This window comes from Seriola lalandi, unplaced genomic scaffold (assembly GCF_002814215.2).
Source record: "Seriola lalandi dorsalis isolate HSWRI2012SDOR001 ecotype SW California unplaced genomic scaffold, Sedor1 jcf7180002054486, whole genome shotgun sequence".
Lineage (NCBI taxonomy): Eukaryota > Metazoa > Chordata > Actinopteri > Carangiformes > Carangidae > Seriola > Seriola lalandi.
In genome coordinates this window covers 1,211,475-1,234,023 of record NW_019525039.1, presented here as the reverse complement: position 1 = coordinate 1,234,023, position 22,549 = coordinate 1,211,475, and the positions used below count along the sequence as shown (strand labels likewise).

The 22,549-nt window shown below is 38.4% G+C and overlaps 1 non-coding gene across 1 annotated transcript in view; it reads right to left on the bottom strand.

Annotated features, from left to right (window-relative positions):
• Positions 1–13,215: 13,215 nt before the first annotated feature.
• The window catches only part of LOC111659726 (uncharacterized), a 46,054-nt gene continuing 36,720 nt past the window's right edge, over positions 13,216–22,549 (bottom strand). Inside the window, exon 2 of the transcript XR_015437657.1 lies at positions 13,216–13,413. This is a non-coding gene — a transcript (uncharacterized LOC111659726). The remainder of the gene's footprint in view (positions 13,414–22,549) is intronic.

Below are 22,549 nucleotides of genomic sequence, written 5' to 3'. Positions count from 1 at the left end.
TGTGGTGAAGTATATTTTACATATGATAATTCACCACACACCACATACTGATACTCTGACAGTATGTAATATAACTTAATATGCATGTGAGCCACTCACCACTATAGACTCTTCATGTGACATATCACATCCAGTGACATGCAATTTGAATGAAATGTTTCTGGTCTCTGAATGATAGCTTAGTTGTTTTTTTTTTTTTTTTTTTAAAGATGAAAGGCATAGCCTTCACAGGGTGGCTGTATACAGTGATAATGATGACGATGGATAGAGCTGTGGACATAAAAACAGGTCTGTCTCTATGCTAGACATGACAACAAACAAAGAAAACAACATCAAAAAAGCTATTATTCTGCAAAGAAAAATGCCAGAATCATGCGCCTCAGGTGACATGCAATTAAAATCAAGTGTGCTTGACAGTTGGACTTTGTGGCATCTTTTTCTTTATCACAAACAAAAGCTATGAACAGAAAGTCAAACAAACAAAAATTACCTGCTATTACTCTTTAGAGAAAGTTGCAAGTGTGAACCACCGCGGGTAACATGCTATTAAAGTCAGAGAAAGCCACACTGTAACAATGAGACTTGCCACAGCGCAACAGTTGCACAGCAATAGCCCTGGAATTATAGCCTATACCAAGGTCTGCATCCGTTCAGTTACATTAACCCTGGATTGTTTACAATGCTGCAAAGTCAAAATCAATAGAGCCTGCCAAGAAGGGAACAGCCTAATGTTCCATTAGAACTCTCTGCTATTCAATTACAGCACCAGAGTTGGAGAAGTTTCAGCTAGCTCAGGTCTCCAGAGGAGAAGCACAGAGAAAGTATGAGCCAGAGAGAGGGAACAATAAATCTAAAACTGACAAACAGCAAAAATGAAGTTATGGCATCCTCCTACCTTTACCCACCCCCCACATTTTCCTGTCTTCCTTGAAGCTGCAGTGCACGATATGGATGAGGAGTTCTTCAATCTTTGTTCCTTTGAACTTTTTCATTATGTTTCATACATTTTTTTTTTTCAATCTTACAGATCTCTTTGACCGTTTTAATTATCCTTTTAATGGGCTCCACCTACTAAGACATGCCTTCTTTTATACCTTGCCTCACTCACGTTACATGCATACATCTATCCTATCAAGACTGTGTGCACCAGGGAATTTTTTTCCTCGCCAGGAAGTGAAGCCCTTACCCAGGCAGTCTATTGCACACAACTAGGCCTCTCTCCAGAGAGCAGGCAGCACTACAGGGGAGGGAGAGAAAGAGAACAAACACGACACAGAGAGAAGGCAGTACATAGAAAGAAATGTCATAGAAATAGGGTGGAGGAAGAAAAGGCCTAATAAAAGGGAAACGATCGGCATAAAAAGAAAAGTCAAATCAAAAAGAGGGACAGCAAGAGAGCAGAATAAATGAAGTTTTCTTTGTGCCTCCTGTGGCGGTGATAGGTCCTCATGGGGTCCCTGTGGGGACAATTATAGGACCTAGTGGCAAGAGTCGGTGTTTGTGTGTGTATGTGAATGTGTGCGCTCATGCGTGTCACTAAAGACAGGCCTTTGTGGGAATAGAGAGGAGAGGGTGAGATACAGAATGAACGTTGCATCCACAGCATGCCTTTAAAATACACCTACACACCGTGAAATAATTCTGCTGCTCTAATGATAATCCCTCTGGGTTACAATGGAATCATCTTCCAAGTTAATGTATGCTTTTAAATGCAGTACGTATACTATGTATATTCCGCATATATACAGACTGTAAGACAAAGAGAGAGAAGAAAAACAATACTCAAAACATGCTGAAATTCAAGTACAGCATCCAAATCTGTTTGTTCACCTAATTCAAACTTGCCTGTTGATCAACGAGCCTGTAATATCAATCAGTGAAGTGCCTTTAGCCCAGCCTGTTAATTTTGCATCCACACATTTTTGTTGATCTCTGCACTTTTGCTATAATTGATCTGTCCACAATGTGTACCTTGAATGTGACTCATCTGTCCTACGCCATGTGGCTCTACATTTATTGTCCGAACGCATCTAGTGTGCTGTGTCTGATATCTTCCAAGTCCTGGCTTGTGATGTTGCTCCCAGGGCTGGCAAAGATTTTGGCTGCTTTACAGCTTTATACAGTAGCCACACAGTCTTTGCCCCAGGTCATGTGTCTCTCAAAGCTTCCCTGGTGCCTCCAAAAGCCCGCTGAGTACTTTTCTGTGCTTCTCCGGTGCCTTACAGTTCCTGGCTGTTGCCTTGCAGTGCTTCCTTGCCAGATGATCTGTTGCCTTGCTGCCAATTGCTCAAGCGACTCCTTCCTACTACCTATTGTGTTTTTGCTTGATGGGTGCCTGAGACAACTCTCTCTCCCCATCCTGTTCAGTGCCTTACCCAAGCACTGGGATTTAGTGACGACTGTGCAAGTTATGCTCTGGTTGTTAAATAAACTCTGTATTATAGATTTGATCTTTTATGCACTGTTTGTTATTATGACCTGTAAACACACACACGATTGCACACACCCACACACGCAAACGTAGGAGTTATCAGCAAATAACTCTGAACACATAATCAGAACTTACTTAAAAACAAATCAAAGCATGTTTGCAGCAAAGGTTTGCTGTGCCAAAATTACCAACAATGTCGATTTATTTGACCTCACACTCAAAGTACACATCATAATATCAATTTACCTGCAAGGTAGGTATAGGTATAGCAAAACAAAACAAAACAAGACCGTAATTAACCCATTTGACCCTTCCAGCAGATATGGAAATTAAGGCCAACATGTAAAAAATGTGATACACAATCACAACTCTGGCACATTAATGGCACATATTGGGGTGTTAACCTGTCTTAGTTTCTCTGTCTCTCAGCCTTTTTCATTTTCCTTTATTTTTCTCTCCTTTTATTGTATTCACACATTCTCTGCTAACTGTTTAGGTCTGTTTGCCTCTCTCTGACCCCTTTATTTCCTTCCAACCTCCTTTTTTTGTCGTTTTTCCCCCTTTCCTTCTTCTCCACAGTTATCTTTCTCTCACCCTGTCTTTTTCCCTCCCTCCCACCCAGCCAATCTAATTTCTCAGTGTGTCGTTGCTGTTGTTGTTGTTGCTGTTGTTAGTGTGTGGTTTATATGCAGCGTTCTGTATTTAGCTCTCTCTGGGAGTCACAATGTTCCATTTACCTCTCCCACAATGCACTGCTGGGGGATGGCCCCGATTATGCTAAATGTGCATGTGTGTATATGTGATGTTTTTGAATAAGGCATAATACATCTGCGTGGGAGGGGTGTCATCTTCATCCGCTCCTACAGCTCTTTGTATCCTAAAATTTATTTCCTCAAATTTTAAATTAAAAAGAGCTTAAACCTTAGTTATTAAAGTGCACTTACACTTTTTTGATAGGGACACCAAACTGGTCACATAGTAAAGAGTAAACCTACCTAACGTACCACACTTCCCTTTCAGAATAGAGTTTACCACGTTTTTGGAAATCATAGCACATGGGAGTACCATAGCACAGGTCATACTAAGTATCATGAAACAGACAACACTGACAACAACAGAGAATAGTTGAAACTGATTGGCAGGCGGATGTTAATATCCTAAACTGGGATGCTTCGAAAACGTTTGGTTATCCTTCCTAAATAAGAGATAACAACATAAGCAATTACCAAGATGGTTCAACCAAATATACAGCATTAGCCAAAATAAGTTTTAAAAAAATATTTTTTTTTTTACTTTTTCTTGATTTTAAAACCTTTTGCCTAATGTCTGACTGGGCCATAGCAGTATCTTCATCCCCAAAACAGAGGTCCAACAGAAGAAGTTTGGTAAGCACTTCAACCCAACACGCTTTAAGTTGAAGCTTACTAGTCTTGTTTACCTCTTCATCAATGAAAGTATGAATGTCTGAAAACCAAATTTAACCTCAGTCTCCTCTTTACTGCATCAAGCATGAAAACACTGCATCCATCTTTTCTATTCTCTCCATCCATCGTCTCTACTCTCTCATCCCTTCCTTCCTTCCTAGGTTTCTCTTCCTCTTACCATTTTCTGTCAGTATGTCTCTTTCCCACCTCTCTATCACTGTCCATGTTATAGTACTCTTACCTCCTGCAGTTGTCCAGGCACAAGGGATCCTCTTTTGTTTGCTGAGTGTGTTTGTCTCCCTCTTTTTTTCAACATTGTCTTGGCTAATGACATGGTGTCATTTCAGCGAGTTGTTCGTGTGTATCCCTGTTACTATTTTCTGGTGTAGCTGTAAGCCTATAGAGTGCTGCAGAAATTAGTAAACCCCGGAAATTAGTTAGCATCTTAGCACTACCGGTTGCCCCATCTATGGTTTTTTTAAATGGGTTTTTGGTTAGATGACTGACATGTGGTTAAGATGCTTGAGTCATTTTCACATTTTATCTTATGAATAAAATATACCACCGCAGGCCATGACACTTCACCAAAAGCTCTAGGAACTAACAAAACACATTGTTTCTTTTCATGAATCTGTTTCTTTCTGTGTCTGATGTAAATATCTAATATGCGGTGAGTTATTCATTAACACTTGTGGTGTTGTGGTACTCAACAATTTAGCTCATGCTTGTCACCTTAAAGTAATTAATAACGGTAACACTTGATTGCCAATTTCAAGTTCATGTCAAGCATAAGTAACATGTAAAACATGACCTATTGTGATGTGAATTTGATTAAATGCAACAGAGTCCATGATAAATCCAAGATGCTACATAGTCTTTTTCCCATCCATCCATCGTTTTCCACATATTGTTATTTTGAAATCATCACAAAGGCAGAAGCAGAAAGTAAGGTTTATTGCCAGGTAGGTTATCAATTTCAAGATATTTGGCTTGGTGTTTGGAGCAGTATCCAATTAAAGTATTTTTAGGAAATAACAATAAAAAGGTAAAATACTGCAACAGTCAAAAATATAAATATGCATCGATGCATATACTGCAATGATATAAAATAAAACTATGAAAAAGATTCTACGAAAAAATACTATATGTACAAAAGTGTTTTAGAATGACATGATGTACCTGATGTACAAAAGATCACAGTATGGACAATATGTGTTTTGTGCAGTGATAATACTTCAAGGTGTTACTGTAATGTGGTTGTTGATGATGAGGCCAGACGCACAGGAAAAAGCAGATGTTGGTCCACCACTGGGGATGACTGGACTGGAATTGGTCCTGAGACAGACAAACATGTGATAGGCATGTGTTTGGATCATACAAGTTCTCTATATTCAAACATGTTAGGTCTGTTGTGTGTGTATAATAAATAGTAAGGGTAGATATGAATATGCTAACATAAATACAGTATGAATATTGACATTAATATGCTGAGATAGACACAGTTTGAACACAAGTAACAGTGTGAATATCATGAAATGTATGAGGTATAATAAGAATTCAATGTACACACTATATAATTAATAAACAATAGAGAGTAGTACAAATACGTATATACTGTAAAATACAGAACCAATACAGGCAGTGGTATAACTTTGGTATAAATATTCATTATTATGAATCAGCAGTATGAACATGTATACACTGTGGGTCTGATATAATCTATATAATTATAGACAAGTAGTGCAGAGTGGAGCAGGATGAAAATAGATGTTACTCACCAGTCTAAAAGAAAAGTTGTGAGCTAGGCATCAAACCGCATCTCTTTACTCGCCAAGTGACGTCTCCAGCGATGGAGAGCCACGCCAAGATTTACTCGTGTTTTTCTTCGCCGTTGAACGAGGTTTCTTGTCAGGAGCAATCCTTTGGGATACAGATGAAGATAGCTTTCTAGGAGCATCTCTGCGTTTCTGTGATGCTAGTCGGGAGCTGGAGCATAACTTCAAGCTCTGGAGGAAGCTGTTCTTCTTTGTAGGCTGAGGGCAGACTAGACGCTACACTGACTCACACAGTATCTAGTGTCATAAAGTGGTATTACAACACGGGAAGAGTCAGGCTTAGTTTGTTAGCATGCTGATGTCAGTAGATATCTCTGTAATACAACAGATGGAGGTCTGAGTCATGACATGACAGTGTAAGTTAATTTTTTTTAAACATTATAAACTAAAACTCTTGCCAGATCTTTAAGTCGATATGTAGAAGTGAATGAGCATAACATGCCAGGAAAGGGTGCTTCACTCAAGTAGCCACTCAGGACCATCAGATTTCATGTGGTGGTCCTACATAAGGGCTGAATGAAGCAACTTTGGCTCTGTGCTGTCTTTGTCCGTATGGAAGCTTGTTGGGTGGGCCATTGTATGAGGTCTACTGTATGTTATGGATGCTTGTGTGGTCATGTAATGGGCATCGTCTGGACATTTGCATGACAGCTAACTCATATTGGATTTTGCATATGTTTCATGTTGCTGTCTGAATTGTGATCTGAATACAATTAGTTGTGCAGCCAAGCAGATGACGTTTGGTGCATGGATATTTGTAGTTTAATGTACTGACCTTGCAATTCTCTCTTTGATTTACCTTTTTACAACCTTTATTTTTCTGCATAGTCACTATTTTTTCTTTCCCATTTCTTCTCTGTAGTTCTGTCTTTTGTCTCCACACTTCTCAACAGCATATCTCTTCACAAAACAAGCAGTAGACTGTTGTGTCCTCAGGGAGTTTAGTGGATATTTCTGATTCAGCATGCCCCCCCCCGAACACCCCACCACAACCACACTTCACAGTAAAAGCGCGATGACTGTCAATATCAAAATGAAAGCACGCCTGCTGTTTAGAAAATGTGAGGGCAACCTGCTGTTTGCTTTCATGAAGCAAGATAAGCAGTGCCTCACATATACACTCAAATGCACACAAACCTGCACATACACAAGTATGCATTGGCTTCCTCACAGACACAAAACATTTATATCTGCTCAAAATAAAGTATAAAAAATAAAGCATGAAAGGAAACATATCAACAGATACTTACAGGTGCATACAACCCACATACACAGACTTGCAAACGCAATGGTTGACAATCACACACTCACATACACATAGAGTGTGCATAAACAGATTACACCATTATCACACAGTGTAAAGCTTTTACAGGACACAAAACTGCAATGTGTAAAAATACACATATATACACACTGCACATATACTGTGTTGTAGATTTAGTTGTAAATTGATAAAATTCCTTTTTTGCTCATTAATGTACGCTCAGACACACATAATGAGTAAAAGTGAAAAGAAACAAACAAACAAACAATAATCTATCTCAAAAAACTAAATGTAAAACTAAAAACCAATGCATAGAAATAAAGGGGGGTTGGGGATAACCAAAATATTTACATACTATTTGGCCCTATGGGTCTAAAATGAACAGTGTGAGGTTGGCAGTTGGATATGCCTGGAACACAAAATTGTTCATGAGAGTAAAAAACAAATCTCCCTTTTTTCTTTGCGGTATTATACAAAAGTTAACACAAACATTAAAAATCTAATTATTCGTTTTTTCATGTTGATTATCAAAGATAATCCAAAAGTAATATGCAATTCATGTTTGTTATGGGAGAAGTGGTGTGGAGAGGGTGCAAAATATGTTATGTTTAATATCAAATGTGGATGCATCATTATGCCCTAAAGTGTGTTTGTTGGGAGTTAAAATGGATAGAGTTAAATCTGCTGTAACACAACGCTTGATACAAGTGGCTTTCCTTTCCTTTCGGATCATCCTTATGATGTGGAAAGTATGGAAGCCAAATTGTTTTCGTTTGATTTACTGGCTAGAGAACTTCATAGACCTGATAATGATGGAATTTGTGTTATCAGCCCTGCAGGGGCTTTATAGAGATAATGGCTTAGATCATGGACACTTATAAAAGGCTATATAAATAAAAGGTATTTCATTTAAGAGATGATTTGACTGTTGAAGAAAAAGCCAGTATAATGAATTGAAAAATTAATAGAAACATGAAAAAAGTATATTACATTTATATCTTTTTGTTTTTTTGGCGTGCAAAAGTATTCAGCCCCCGAGTCAATACTTTGTAGAACCACCTTTCGCTGCAATTACAGCTGCAAGTCTTTTGGGGTATGTCTGTACCAGCTTCGCACATCTAGAGACTGAAATTTTTGCCCATTCTTCTTTGCAAAATAGCTCAAGCTCAGTCAGATTGGATGGAGAGCATCTGTGAACAGCAATTTTCAAGTCTTGCCAGAGATTCTCAATTGGATTTAGGTCTGGACTTTGACTGGGCCATTCTAACACATGAATATGCTTTGATCTAAACCATTCCATTGTAGCTCTGGCTGTATGTTTAGGGTCGCTGTCCTGCTGGAAGGTGAACCTCTGCCCCGGTCTCAAGTCTTTTGCAGACTCTAACAGGTTTTCTTCCAAGATTGCCCTGTATTCGGCTCCATCCATCTTCCCATCAACTCTGACCAGCTTCCCTGTCCCTGCTGAAGAAAAGCATCCCCACAGCATGATGCTGTTACCACCATCTTTCACGGTGGGGATGGTGCGTTCAGGGTGATGTGCGAAGTTAGTTTCCCGCCACACATAGCATTTTGCATTTAGGCAAAAAAATTCAATTTTGATCTCATCTGACCAGAGCACCTTCCTCCACATGTTTGCTGTGTCCCCCACGTGGCTTTTGGCAAACTGCAAACGGGACTTCTTATGGCTTTGTTTCAACAATGGTTTTCATCTTGCCACTCTTCCATAAAAGCCTGATTTGTGGAGTGCACGACTAATAGTTGTCCTGTGGACAAATTCTCCCACCTGAGCTGTGGATCTCTGCAGCTCCTCCAGGGTTACTGTGGGCCTCTTGGCTGCTTCTCTGATCTTTGCTCTCCTTGCCCGGCCTGACGGCCATGTCTTGGCAGGTTTGTAGTTGTGCCATACTCTTTCCATTTTCGGATGATGGATTGAACAGTGCTCTGTGAGATGTTCAAAGCTTGGGATATTTTTTTTATAACCTAACCCTGCTTTAAACTTCTCCACAACTTTATCCCTGACCTGTCTGGTTTGTTCCTCGGGCTTCATGATGCTGTTTGTTCCCTAATGTTCTCTAACAAACCTCCGAGGCCTTCACAGAACAGCTGTATTTATACTGAGATTACATTACACACAGGTGGACTCGATTTACTAATTATGTGACTTCTGAAGGCAATTGGTTGCACTGGATTTTATTTAGGGGTATCAGAGTAAAGGGGGCTGAATACTTTTGCACGCCACAATTTTCATTTTTTTATTTTTAAAAAAAAATTAAAAATCATGTAGCATTTTCCTTCCACTTCACAATTATGTGCCACTTTGTGTTGGTCTATCACATAAAAAAATCCCAATAAAATACATTTACGTTTGTGGTTGTAATGTGACAAAATGTGGAAAAGTTCAAGGGGTATGAATACTTTTGCAAGCCACTGTATTATTTACTGCTATCTTGGAAGCAATGCACTGGGATGAAATTGACTTTTGTTTAATCATGTTGCTGTGAGTGTGACTCTGTATTTATGTTCCCTGAGTAATAACTGTTTAGTGAGAGATGATTCCTACATGAACATACCATTAATGTCAGTGACACTGGAATGTGCAGACAAACTCATTTGATTAAAGTTAATTTTATTAAAATTATTTTTGTTTTACAATTAAACGATTCATTTGATTCAATATATTGAAAAGCACAGTTGCACATTGTGTTAGATATATTTGGGAGCTTGAATCCCGACATGTTTCACATTGTATTTTTCTTACAGTTGAACTGTTATGTATGTCTGATTAGTGAGGGCGATTACAGGAATTTGACTGGCATATCTTCAATGCGAAGAAAATGTACAAAATGTGTGGAAACAAATCAAAGTAGGGAAAAATAACAAAGCAGCAACAGCCGAGGGAGTGAAAACCTGATTTATGCAGCACTTGAAAAAGAGGAGGAGCTGCATCCACAGTATACAAGCACTCTTGATAGCTCTTTGCAAAGCCTGCTGAAAACCTTTTTTGTGGCATCTCAGCCTTTTCCACTGCCCTCCATTGTCCAGTAAAGAAGTATAAAATGTAAGCAACATTTTTAGAGATCTGAGTTTGAAGCCATTTCTCACTTATCTATTCCACTAATAACCGTGTCTACACAATCGTTTGTGATACTGTTATCTCCTCTTAGATGCCTCTTTCTTCTCTTCCTCTTATCACTCTTCTCTTCCATAATTACTTTTTTCCCATCATCCTTCACTTTTACTACAACACCTTTTGTCCCACTTCATTCCTTCTCATCACTGCTGATCATCTCTCTCCACCTCTTTTCCTCAATTCTCTCTTTTATTGTTTTGCTCCACTTATTTTTCTCTCTCTCATTGCGTTTTAATCTCAACCATCCTCCTGTTCTTTTATATCAGTATGTTCTCACATGCTCTATATGTTGTATCTCAGTACATCATACATATAGTATATCTCCACATTCCTCCTGGTATTATTCCTCTCTTTTCTTTTCCTTGCCGCTACTTATTCTAGTTTTCTCTAGTCTGTATTTCTGACTACAGTCACAAACCACACACTAACCGAGCACTTTCTTGAGAACACCATACTAATACTGGGTAGGGCCTCCTTTGCTCTCAAAAACAGCCTCAATTCTCTGTGGTACAGATTCCACAAGATATTGGAAACATTCCTTTAAGACTCTGCTTCATTTTGACATGATTGCATTACGTCATTTCTGCAGATCTGTCAGCTGCACATTCATGCTGCCAATCTCCTGTTCTACCACATCCCAGAGGTGTTCTATTGGATTCAGTTCTAGTAACTAGGGAGGCCACTGAAGTTCACTGAACACTGTCATGATCATGAAACTAGTTGGAGAGGACTTCTGCTTTGTGACATGGTGCATTATGATGCTTGAAGTAGCCCCTGGAAAATGTTCAATTCTGGCCATAAAGGGATGCACAGGGGCAGTAATAATACACTGATAGGCTTTGTCATTCAAACCATGATTGATTGGTATTTATGGACCAAAAGAAAGGAAGAAGAAAGAAAACATTCACTGCACCATTACACCACCAGCCTGGATTGTTGACACAAGGCAGGGTGGGTCCATGGATTCATGCTTTTGATGCCAAATTCTGACCCTACCATCTGCAGCCTCAGCAGAAATCCAAATTCATCAAACCAGGCTGCATTTTTTTCCATTCTTCAACTGTCCAGTTTTTCTGAGCCTGTGTCCACTGCAGCCTTGGATTTCTGTTTTGGGTGACAGGAGTGGAAGCTGACGCGGTCTTCTTCTGTTTTACTTAATCTGCCTCAAGGTTCAATGTGTTTTTCATTCTGAGATGCTTTTTCTGCTCACCACTGTAAAAAGTGGTTATCTGAGTTACTGTAGACTTTCTGTCAGCTCCAACCTGTCTGTGGACATTCTCCTCTGACCTCTCTCATCAACAAGGTCTTTCTCTCCACAGAACTGCTGCTCACTGGATGTTTTTTGTTTATAACAACATTCTAAATAGACTCTACAGACTGTGTGTGAAAATCCCAGGAGGTCGGCAGTTTCAGAAACACTCAACGCAGCCCGTCCTGCACCAACAACCATGCCAAGGTCAAAGTTACAGAGTTCACATTTTTCCCCCATTCTGATGTTTGATGTGAACATTAACTGACCTGTATCTGACTTGCTTTGTTGAGTGTATATGATATACAGTATATATAATTATATGATGAGTATATAATATACAGTATTCATGTTCTGGCTTTGATTTTATACTGTATGAGTAAAAACATGTATCTCTTTTGTTGAGAAAATTTCCAAACCCACTCAAATCGATGAATATAGCTCACAACAGAAGCCTGTTATGCTGTGTGTAGAAACTTACACCGTGGGTAAGGCTTTTGTGTATATTGCACTGAAGTGCAGATTATGTTTCAAGTTCTTCCACATGTTCTACAAAAGCATGAAGTGTTAGAAAAAGCAAATATGTTTTACTTCTATTAGGTAATCAATCCCTTCTATCAGTGTTGGTCCAAAGACAGGAGGGATCATAAGAAGAAGCATATTAGCATTCTTACGTATTCCATAAGCTTTCCAAGCAATGTAAGATTTCGGTGTTATACTCATTTATCATCACACATTTTTTAGTTTAACAGCACTGAAAAATAACACCACAGCTGTTTGGGGTATTATATCTTTCATAAATATCCTGTCTATCAATTGTCATCTTTCTATCCTACTCCATCACACCATTAATCTCTTAATGTCCAATTGAAATCCCACTCCCTCCACACACACACACACACACACACACACACACACACACACACACACACACACACACACACACACACAATATGTTTGTGACAGTGTGACACTATTAAAGTCAATCCCCCCTGCTTACTATTCATACATATGAACATACACACACACACATACACACAGTGTCACAGTGTCCAATATAGGGTGACATAGTGTCCATGTAGTCACAGCTGACAGGATCGATGCTGATTCTGTGAGTGATAAATGAAGATATGGAAGAGGATGCTGGATATATGCTGGATACTATGCACCACTATAATATGCCACATACATAACAAATAGACCCAGACAGCTGGGAACAATATCTGATTTCTGCTCGTTTTAGGGGTTGGAACATACAGTAGTGCTGTACACACACACACACACACAGACTCACATATACACATACGCATTTTTGCAAATGTATTCAAACTAAAAACTGAAATATCACATTGAGAGAAGTATTCAGACTCTTTGCTACACATGACATTTAGTTCAGGTGCCTCCCATTTCTCTTGATCATCTTTGAGATGTTTCTTTGCCTTGATTGGAGTTGACCTGTGGTAATTTCAGCTGATATGTCATGATTTGGAAAAGAACACACCTGTCTACAGAAGGTCTCTCACAGCTAACAACACATATCAGAGCAAAAACCAAGCCATGAGGCGGAAGGAACTGCCTGCAGAGTTCAGAGACATGTTTGTGTTGAGACACGGATCAAAAAGGAAGGTCTGAATATGTTCTGAATGCACTGTATGTACTGTACATCCTCAATGTATGACTTAACCAAGGACACACGCAATACAATACACAGTACAGTACAGCATATACTGAGAGAATATGAAAGCAGCTGAACCTGAAAAGACTGAACTGACTGAAAGGACGACTACATTTACATCAAAGCTCATACAGATGAAACCACACAAAGAATAGTCATACAAAGCATGTTTGTCTTCTACAGTGCAGCATGATTTTTTGAGAAAACAGACATACAAAAACACACACACACACACACACACACACACACACACACACACACACACACACACACACACACACACTCACAGATGTGTAGTCTTACCCTACGAGACTGGATCTCTTTGACGTATAAAGGCAGTAAGAATTCAGACACTCCCTCCAATCTGACACCTTCCTTTGTCACCCGCAGATTCCCCATACCATCCTAAAAAGACAAAGACACATACAGAGAGAAATCCAGTGGTTATTTGGAGAACAAATTAAATAATCAAAATATTTTGTGGATAAACTGTTTCCTCATCGCCATCGAGTGAGAAACCATTCATTTACTTCATTCATTTACTCATTTACTTTCTGATGAGTTTTCTACTAGTCATATTTATAGATCATATAAAAATCTATTACCCAAAGGGATCCATTATATCATTCATAGTAATGCACACATATAAAGCAGAGAACAGTGGGGGGATGCAATTGCCAAGTTATCAGTTATTCATACAAGTATGTAGTTATGACTTGTTTATGCAACTTCAGGTTCCAGATGGCCTCATTCAAAGACATTTGAGGGCTCATTTGAGTGTAGATTGATTGACTGCAAGAATGCTAATTTCAGCCATTTAAAATTAAATCTGCAGGAAAATAAAACGTGACTCAGAATACACTGTTTGCCCAATATATGTAAAAAGAAAACATTTTTGAGTGCTTGTGAGTATTACGACAAAATCCATGTATTTCCTTTTCCTGTAAAACAATGATAACTCATCTTGACCACACTTTGTTAGTCCCACTCACATCTTAAATTTATGAAAATACACATTTCATGGCATATGTCTAGTTTCATTTGCTTTATCTTCCAAACTTGCCTTGACTAAATATCACACTGGATGTCAATATTAAAGACATTTACACTTTTTAAGGTCTTGGGTTTATACAAATTATAATGTGTTGAGAGCTTTTGAGGATCTCTAAAAACCCAGTAGATACTTATTAACATTAGTCATTGATGAGCATTGTAATATTGATGTTAGATGGGAATATCATGTACTCACACAGGTCATCCACAGCCGGATCCTGTTTTACAGAGAACATTCTTAACAGCCTATTAGGAATATATTTTTAATGCAAGCATGTGATTATTAATACATTTATTCAAACTCAAGGTGCATCATAGAACATAGAAAGAAAAGGCCTATTGTCAAAGCCTCATGAAAGCTGTAGTTTTAAAATGCTAACAAAAGAGCTGTTTTATCTCTGTCAAAATGACAAGGGGCGTAAATTTTATGTAACTATTTCGCTTACAATTCAGACATAAAGCCCCAGGAATATATTTTTAGCTTGTCAGAGAGACAGAAAGACAAGAAACTCCTGCTGAGAAAACCCACTGAGTTATAGAAGCAATTGGAACAGGGGTTAGCTCGGGAAAGAGGGGAGGATTTTGGCTCTCTATGGGGGGCCGCTTCAAACAAAGGTCAGCACACTAAAACATTACCTTTGAATTAGATCATTTTTAGTACATGTGCATTCATGTTTTTAGACCTTTACTTTCATTTTGCAATGACTGAACTACTTAAAAAAAAAAAACCTTTCTTTCCTTATTAATCATCTTAGAAGTTACCAAAAAAGAATGATGCCTTATGCCATTTGTGTTGTAATGTAAAATGAAAATCAAATATAAAATAATTATCAGGTTGGTGCAATGCTGCATAAACACATTTGTGTTCCACTACTATGGCAAGGACTAGTTTAAGTTTGAGTATCAGACTTTGAACTGTGTAAATTTAAATGTGAAGCACAAATTTGGGCTGTGCGCTTTACTGCACTATTTCTGATCAGCTGGCCGGCTTCCTGTGATAAAAATGGCTTTGTGCTGGTTTATGATCAGTTGCGCAGAATTTTACAGATTCTACTCGAGTGAATGCTTGAAAAATTGTTGGATCAGACTTACATGGTAAGATTGAATTCCTTTCGAACAGCCATGCAGGGTATTAGGATAGTAGGGGCTCTTACAGAGCAAAGAGGCAGCTACTGCACCATGTCAAATTGATGCTTAGGAGAGTGACAGTGCAGAGAGCATAGCAATGCAACAGCTGCTCTAACTGTGGGCTTGGACAGAGTTTGGTGAGGCTTCTGGGTATTGTAGTATATGTCGGGGAGAAAAAAAAAAAAAAAAACTTCCATAAAATAACATCATAAGTAAGTAAGGCAGTTCTATGGCAAGAGAAAATCATGTTTTTGAAACTGTACACAAAGTAAATATAAATGTCCACCAACAATCCTTTTGTTAGCATATTGTACCAGTGCTATTTTTATTCTTCTTAACTTTCTATTATTGAGAAAATATTACTGAAAAGAACAGGTGTGTTCCTGGTTGCCTCAGGTCAAACATTTTCAGAAAAAAAAATTGCAACTGTGAAATAGAGTTCTTTTTGGGGGGTAAAAACTCAAACAAACGCTGTGGATTGAACCAATTCAGCCTTCAATTGGAATAACTCTCCCACAGCCTGTGTCGCTCGATGACAACAAATTAGTCTTGCTTCCCTGGTTCCCAGCTTTCTTTTCATGTTCACAAATATTGATGAAACTGTCCATGAAGATAGGAATACTGTTCAGAGTGCTGCAGTGAATTATCATTAATTCTTAGGTGCAACAAACCAACAAAGCCTTTCAAATTGGAAATGTACTCAAGGCACGAGAGAGAGGAAACAGTGAGGGAGAGAAATTGGGAGGATGAGTAAAGAGGAAGAGGAGGAAAAGAAATACAGATGGGGAAGTGAAAAAATCAAAGAGGAATAAAACAGGAAACTGGAGCAAAAAAAAAAAAACAATGCCTCGTGGTTTATGCCTCCAACAACCAGTATAGTTGTAGTTAATTGCTGCATGAATTCTTGAGTTATGGCCAAAAACGTGTTTTGTGTTGTCTCAGAGGCCTTGACCTTTGACCACCAAATCCTAATCCATTCATCCTTGGGAACCATCAAAGGGAACGTTTGTGCCACATTTGAAGAAATTGCCTGAAGGTGTTACTGAGATTTTGTGTTCATGAGAATGGGACGGAAGGACAGACAAACCAAAAACATAATGCCTCCGGCCATGGCTGTCGCTGGCATGAAAAAGACCAAAATCAGAAAGAGTCAAGCTCATCAACTGACATGCCTGTAGTGCTGGGCAGTGGTGGTGGTGAAGGGGAGCTGGGGGAATAGATTTATGTGTGGGGGTGGACCAGCATGCTACACATCAAAAGGAAAAAAATGAAAAAATAAATAAAAAAAAGATTATAAAAACTATTTTAATTAAAATGTTCTACTTTTTCACAGTTAAACGATATGAAAGACGAAGCAGTGAAGTGAGTGAGTTTCATATATACACTCCTACAGTCCAATCAAACGCAGTGTTAAATGAGAAGAGTTTTGTTAAATACATATCATGCTTAAGATAAGTAAAGGGTTCATCTCCAACATGAGAAAACAGGAACAGGATAAATACTGGGAAAACAAACGCTTTTGTATTAGACCTTATTATAGAAAAAAAAGTGTTATGAGTATGTGTGTAAATAAGTCATTTATGTTATGTTATTTCCAGGTTTCTATAGTAAAAATGGATTACATGAAATATGAACATTCATTCCTCACCTCATTTCATGTATGTGTGTTATTGTTGTTTGGTGTGACCTGTGTGGACTTGGATCGTCATTTTAATGCCTCATGAAGGTTTAAATTTCTGTGTTGGTTTCAGAGTAAACTTTCTGGTGACAGTGTGAAGGGGTTTATCACCTTCTCCACAGATGATCAGCATTGATCCATTTTATTACAAATCTGTAATCAAGCAAGTGGGCAAGCGCGACACTCCAATATGTGATTTTTTTTTAACAAAACACCAATACTAACCACATACATTCATCAATATGTAACCCACAGACACGCACATTCTTACAAATGGGAGCATACCGAAGTGATAAGTGTGTCAGATCAATACGTTAAACCAGCCAGAGGTTTCCAGTGTTGTTGTTAGATCTATAGTCATTACACCGAATATACAGTGGAGCATGGAGCTCATTCAATAAGCTATAACACAGCCTGAGGAGCTGTAGAATCACAAACTTAGTCACTGCTTGAAACACACACACACACACACACACACACACACACACACACACACACACACACACACACACACACACACACACACACACTACTAGCTACACTCGTATATATATCCATATAAAGAAACACATACTATAGTAGAACATGCACACACACGCAGAGGGAGAATGGCATACATACAGAATGAGCTCAGTCCGAACACATTCACACTCACTACTTACCCCTGGAATGCCTCTCTAATCCCCTCCTCTCTCCAACCTCTGTCTCTTAATTCCAAAAACATGAAGACCATAATGTTAACTTTAATCAGGTTGTTTTATTCTACCTCACCTTTCCACTGTCCAACACTGAAGCCTCATTCTGATTGATTGAACATGACAGCTCTCCCTCTTTCTCTGTATCTCACACACTCCTGTTTTTTTTTTTTTTGTTTCATTTTCAATCCAGTATGCATCATTGGCATGAATGGTACATGAACAATATTGCCTAAGCCTAGAATACAAAGGGAATTCTTCAACAAAAAGAAGAAAATAAGTAAATCTCACCATTCATTCATTTATCTCATTGTTCAGCTCTCACTCCCTCCCTGAATCTGTTTATCCTACTTCTGTTCATCTCTCTCTCAATCTCTTTCTCAATGTGAAATTAGTTTTGGAAAACAGATCAGAGGTTGTAATGTGCCTTATTGCAGGTATGTGCACACTCTGGTAATCATGTTGAAAGGGACGTTCATGGCAAGACATGATCAAAAATTTAAATGATTTGGCGCTCCCACCCTGCACAGTCAAAGATTTGCAAACAACTGAAATCAAAAGCTTTATGCATATTTTGCATGAACTCCATTAGGGACGGGAATCGAGAACAGGATCCATGTGAGAACTGCTTCCAAATTGTCCAAGCCATCAGAGTCCAAGCTTATCAATTCCTTCTATCGATACCTGCATGTTTCTCTGAGCTGGATGGGCCCATTCGCACACCACACACGTTGCCTAGGACCCTGTCTCCCCCTCGTGTTAAAGTGGGTGTCAGCTGGGTGTTTACAACTTTGATGACAGGATGAGCTATCCATCTGATCACAAAAATAGAAGAAGAGCACCATGAGAGTGAATAGTGGAAGCAGCAATAAGGTAAATTTAAACTCTTCTCTCCAAGTTTGATGTCAGTAAATAACAGTAGGCTAACATTAAGGTGCTAGCTCGCAGTGCATCTCTCTCTAGTCTGTCTCTGTCTCTAACCTATCTGGGTAGTGTGTCTCTGTCTTGATTACCAGCCACTTCCTTGCATTTTGTTTATTAAATGCCACTCAAAAAGATTATCTCGTTTCTCAGTCAAGGTTCACTTACAACTCTGGAAAAATAGATTCTTCTCTGTCCTGCCAGAATGTTATTAACGCAAGATGGATTGACATTGACTATTGATTAAATATTGAATTTAAAATTTGATTTGCTTGGCATATCAGGCAAAATGGATGCACGTCTCAGTGAATTCAGCCAAATCTGGGAAATCTGGGAGAGTCTGTTTTAATGGGTCTGATGCAGCTGGTACCATGAATAATAAAGCTGCAGCCATAGTGTTTAAGCTTATGTTTAAATTGTACAGCTTATAAGTCAGGTGTGACTGTTTGGCAATAACTTATGCTTTTTTTTTTTTTTTCATACCAAAAATTGATCAGGAATCATTAAGGGAATTGATAGAGAATCGGACTGATAAGCAGAATGGATATTGGCATTGGTATCAATAAAACTCCATTAACTATTAGATAGCCTTTAATTTAGAAATGTTCACTGCTACAGAGGTACAAAATGCACGTACTGTATGCTTTTAGACATTGGTAAAATGGCAGGTCTTAACAATGCTCAGGCTTCTTTATTAAATTAGCAGAGGATGTTATTGATGGTCCATTTACATCACTTTTTTAAAGGTATCTTTATTCACAAATGACATCCATTTTATCTGTTTTCCTGCCATTGCTAAAAGCTGGTGACCCAACATTGTTAAATTATAGGCCCATTTCCAAACCGCCCCCCTCACCCCTCATCAATCAATTTTAAGAAAAGAAAAAAGCACTAGCACAGCTGCCTTTAAAGTAGTTAACAATTATGTTCATCATTTAGACATCTGGCATCACTGAGCAGCTTTTGACTTATGATACCGTAGCCATGCAGTTATGAAACAGACTGTTCAGTACTGGTTTGTCACATATATTTGTTGCTGATTTGAAAATGACTTGCAGTGCAGTGTGCACAAGCTGACGGGATCACCAGTTGCCTGTCACTATCATTCTGAATTTTTTTTAATTGTCTAGGTCAAAAGAGGTCTGCTGCAAATGTCTGTTTTTATGCAGATGATACACTGTTACATTCTTTCACCTTTCTGCTTCTACGTAAATTCAGATCCTCTCTTGGCTTTGTCATGCCCTTAATATTTTCCAAGAATCTCTATATAATTTTCAGCTTGCAGCTTTTAATTGAAATTAAAACGATAAAATTAAAAAAATTGCATGATTTGGGTGTGTGTTGCTTCAGATGACAAAATTAAATATAATACAGGAATGCCAAACACACTGTCTTCCTCTTTCCCCTGCCTTTGCCATTTCGGTTTGGCTGCATTAGCAGTGAATGCATCCTTTTGGCAGTAAATCAAAATGAACAAATAAAAATAATCAACATAATAGCAGGCAAATCAGTTAGTTTGGCAACAATGACAGCACTAATCAGACAACAAACTATCCTCTGCTTGGCTTTGTCTGTTTGTCTGTTTCATTTTTCTCTGCCAACTGAAATGGGCTTCACTGGTATAAACTCTACAAGTGTTTCTTTGCCAAAGAAAAATCAACAAATCCCAACAATGATAGTAATTGTTCATCATCACCAAATGAACTATACTCTCCTGTATCCTTCCTTTTCTTTCCATCAGTGCATTCATGTGTGAGTTTACATTCAGCAAGCTTTTGCAAGTCTATTTAACTCTCTATTTAAATGACATGGAAAAAGTAATAAATACACCTATATATGTACAGTAAGTACACATATGTTTGAAAAACACACTGTCAAATTGAATAGAATTATGGTGAACAAAACAGATATTGCTCCATACACTTGATACTTTGGATCAACAACTCCCTCTTAGAGCTGGTCAAAGGAATCATCAGTGGTGGCCTGTAGCCCTCGTCCCCTGAAAGTTAAAGTAATTTTTATTTTGCCTTTTTCTGAAGAGTTATACACCCCACTAATGCTAACTGCAAGACTGGTTCACACGTATACATCATTTGTTTGTATGCAATGCTTGAATGTGTGCATACACAAAAAAGCACCTAAGAAAAAAAAAAAGAATGTACACAGTAATACATACACACTCACGCATATGCACAGTGAGTATGTAGATACAGTATGATCCCCGTCACACAATGAGTATTCAAACACCTACAGAGTCCTGTTATGGAAACTGCTGATAGATGTGCAAAAAGAACCTTGACTGGAGTAAATTGCATGTGGCTTAAATTATGGACCATGTTCCTGTTTCATTCCTCCTAACAATGCTGCATCTCTCTGCCCATATTGAAAAGCACATGAGGGAGATTTTCAGAACCAATAAGCCCTCAAATACGAAAGACCTCAGGGTTAAGTTCAAACACTAGAACTTCTTACTTATAAGCAAGAAAGAGAGAGATGATATACAAGAAGCACTGCCACAGGATAGATCACATGTACAGACACACTTTCTTGAAAGTGCATCAGCAGTGGTTTGGAATAATGATTTGTCCTCTTGTGAAACAGGAAGACTCATGAATAACAGGTAGCAAGAGCATTGCTTTCAGTAATGGAAAGCAATGTTGTTTATTGGTGCAAAACAAGTAGCCATTCATAGCGCAACAAGCATTTCACACCATAAAAATAGAAATAAACATAATTTGTTTTTTGTGCTAACAGCACTTTAAGAGACAATTGAAGGACTCAGGAGCAAAGCATCTTTTAAACAAACAATGTCGAAAAATCCCATGGTTGACAAACCATGCAATCAAATAAAGAAAAAAAAAAAAAAAGATTTCAATGACATAAACAGGAATTGACTTGTGCTGCAATCTGCAATATGGTGAATGAAATGCCATACCATGTCCACTGTACATTTAACGTGGCTAAATCATATCTTGAAAGTGTCTAGACACGGCACATCTTAATGCCAGCTATAAAAAGGTGCCTGTGTGTGTGAGAGTTTTGTATGTGCAAAGTCACCAGAGTGTGTGAACGTCCTCTTCAACGTAGTATCTGTGGCGATAATGATGGATTCCCCCATCATGGCGAGGTTAACTGGCAAACTGTCCCATTAGGTGAAAGCATATCATGTGCAAGGTTATACACACAGAACATTCACACCAATCATAGACAAAATACCGACATGTTTATCACCATGACTTTAAGGTGTCCACACACGTGCACATATCACACAAACACACGATAGAACCATGTGTCCCTGTGGTGATGGATAGCCTGGGAAAGTATTTTGCAGGCACTTCTAATATTCAGGACTGCTGTAATTTTTCACACAACCTTTTATGTCAGCCAATAGACCCAGAGAGAGAGAGAGAGAGAGAGAGAGAGAGAGAGAGAGAGAGAGAGAGAGAGAGAGAGAGAGAGAGAGAAAGTGTCACCTTTTCCTTGGGTAAACAGCTGAGAAAATAGCTGAAGGGATGCTCAAATTAGGAAATGCAGAAAATGCTTTGGTCGTCCTTTGCCTTTTTGACCATTTGGAGACACAATAGGTGGTTCCTGACTGAAGAAATGACTTTGTATAACTTTTTTTCTAACTTTATCTCAAGTGTTTCATTTGGTCCTTCAAACTATTTCCATGTAGAGTTAGAGGATAGAGGATGAAAGTCAGCACAATTAATAATTCCTATAGACGTTCTGAACCCATCCTTTCCGATACTGATTCTGATACCTCAACTTCTGCATCGGCCAATACAGAGCACCGATACGATACCAATGCTGTAAAAAAAACAAACAAAAAAAAACAGCTGTAGACTACTAACCAATGATTGCTGTCACTGTCATATGGAATGGTGCAGGTAAAACATGAACAAAAACATGAATGCCATAGCATTTTTCTTTTCACAGTGGAAAATGCTTATATTGATCAAAATGCTTGGGGCAGAATGATTCTTATACAAATTCTGTTTAAATAATTGGCTTTGGTAATCAAGTCGCCCACTTACAGTATTCATTTTCATACTTGACAACATTT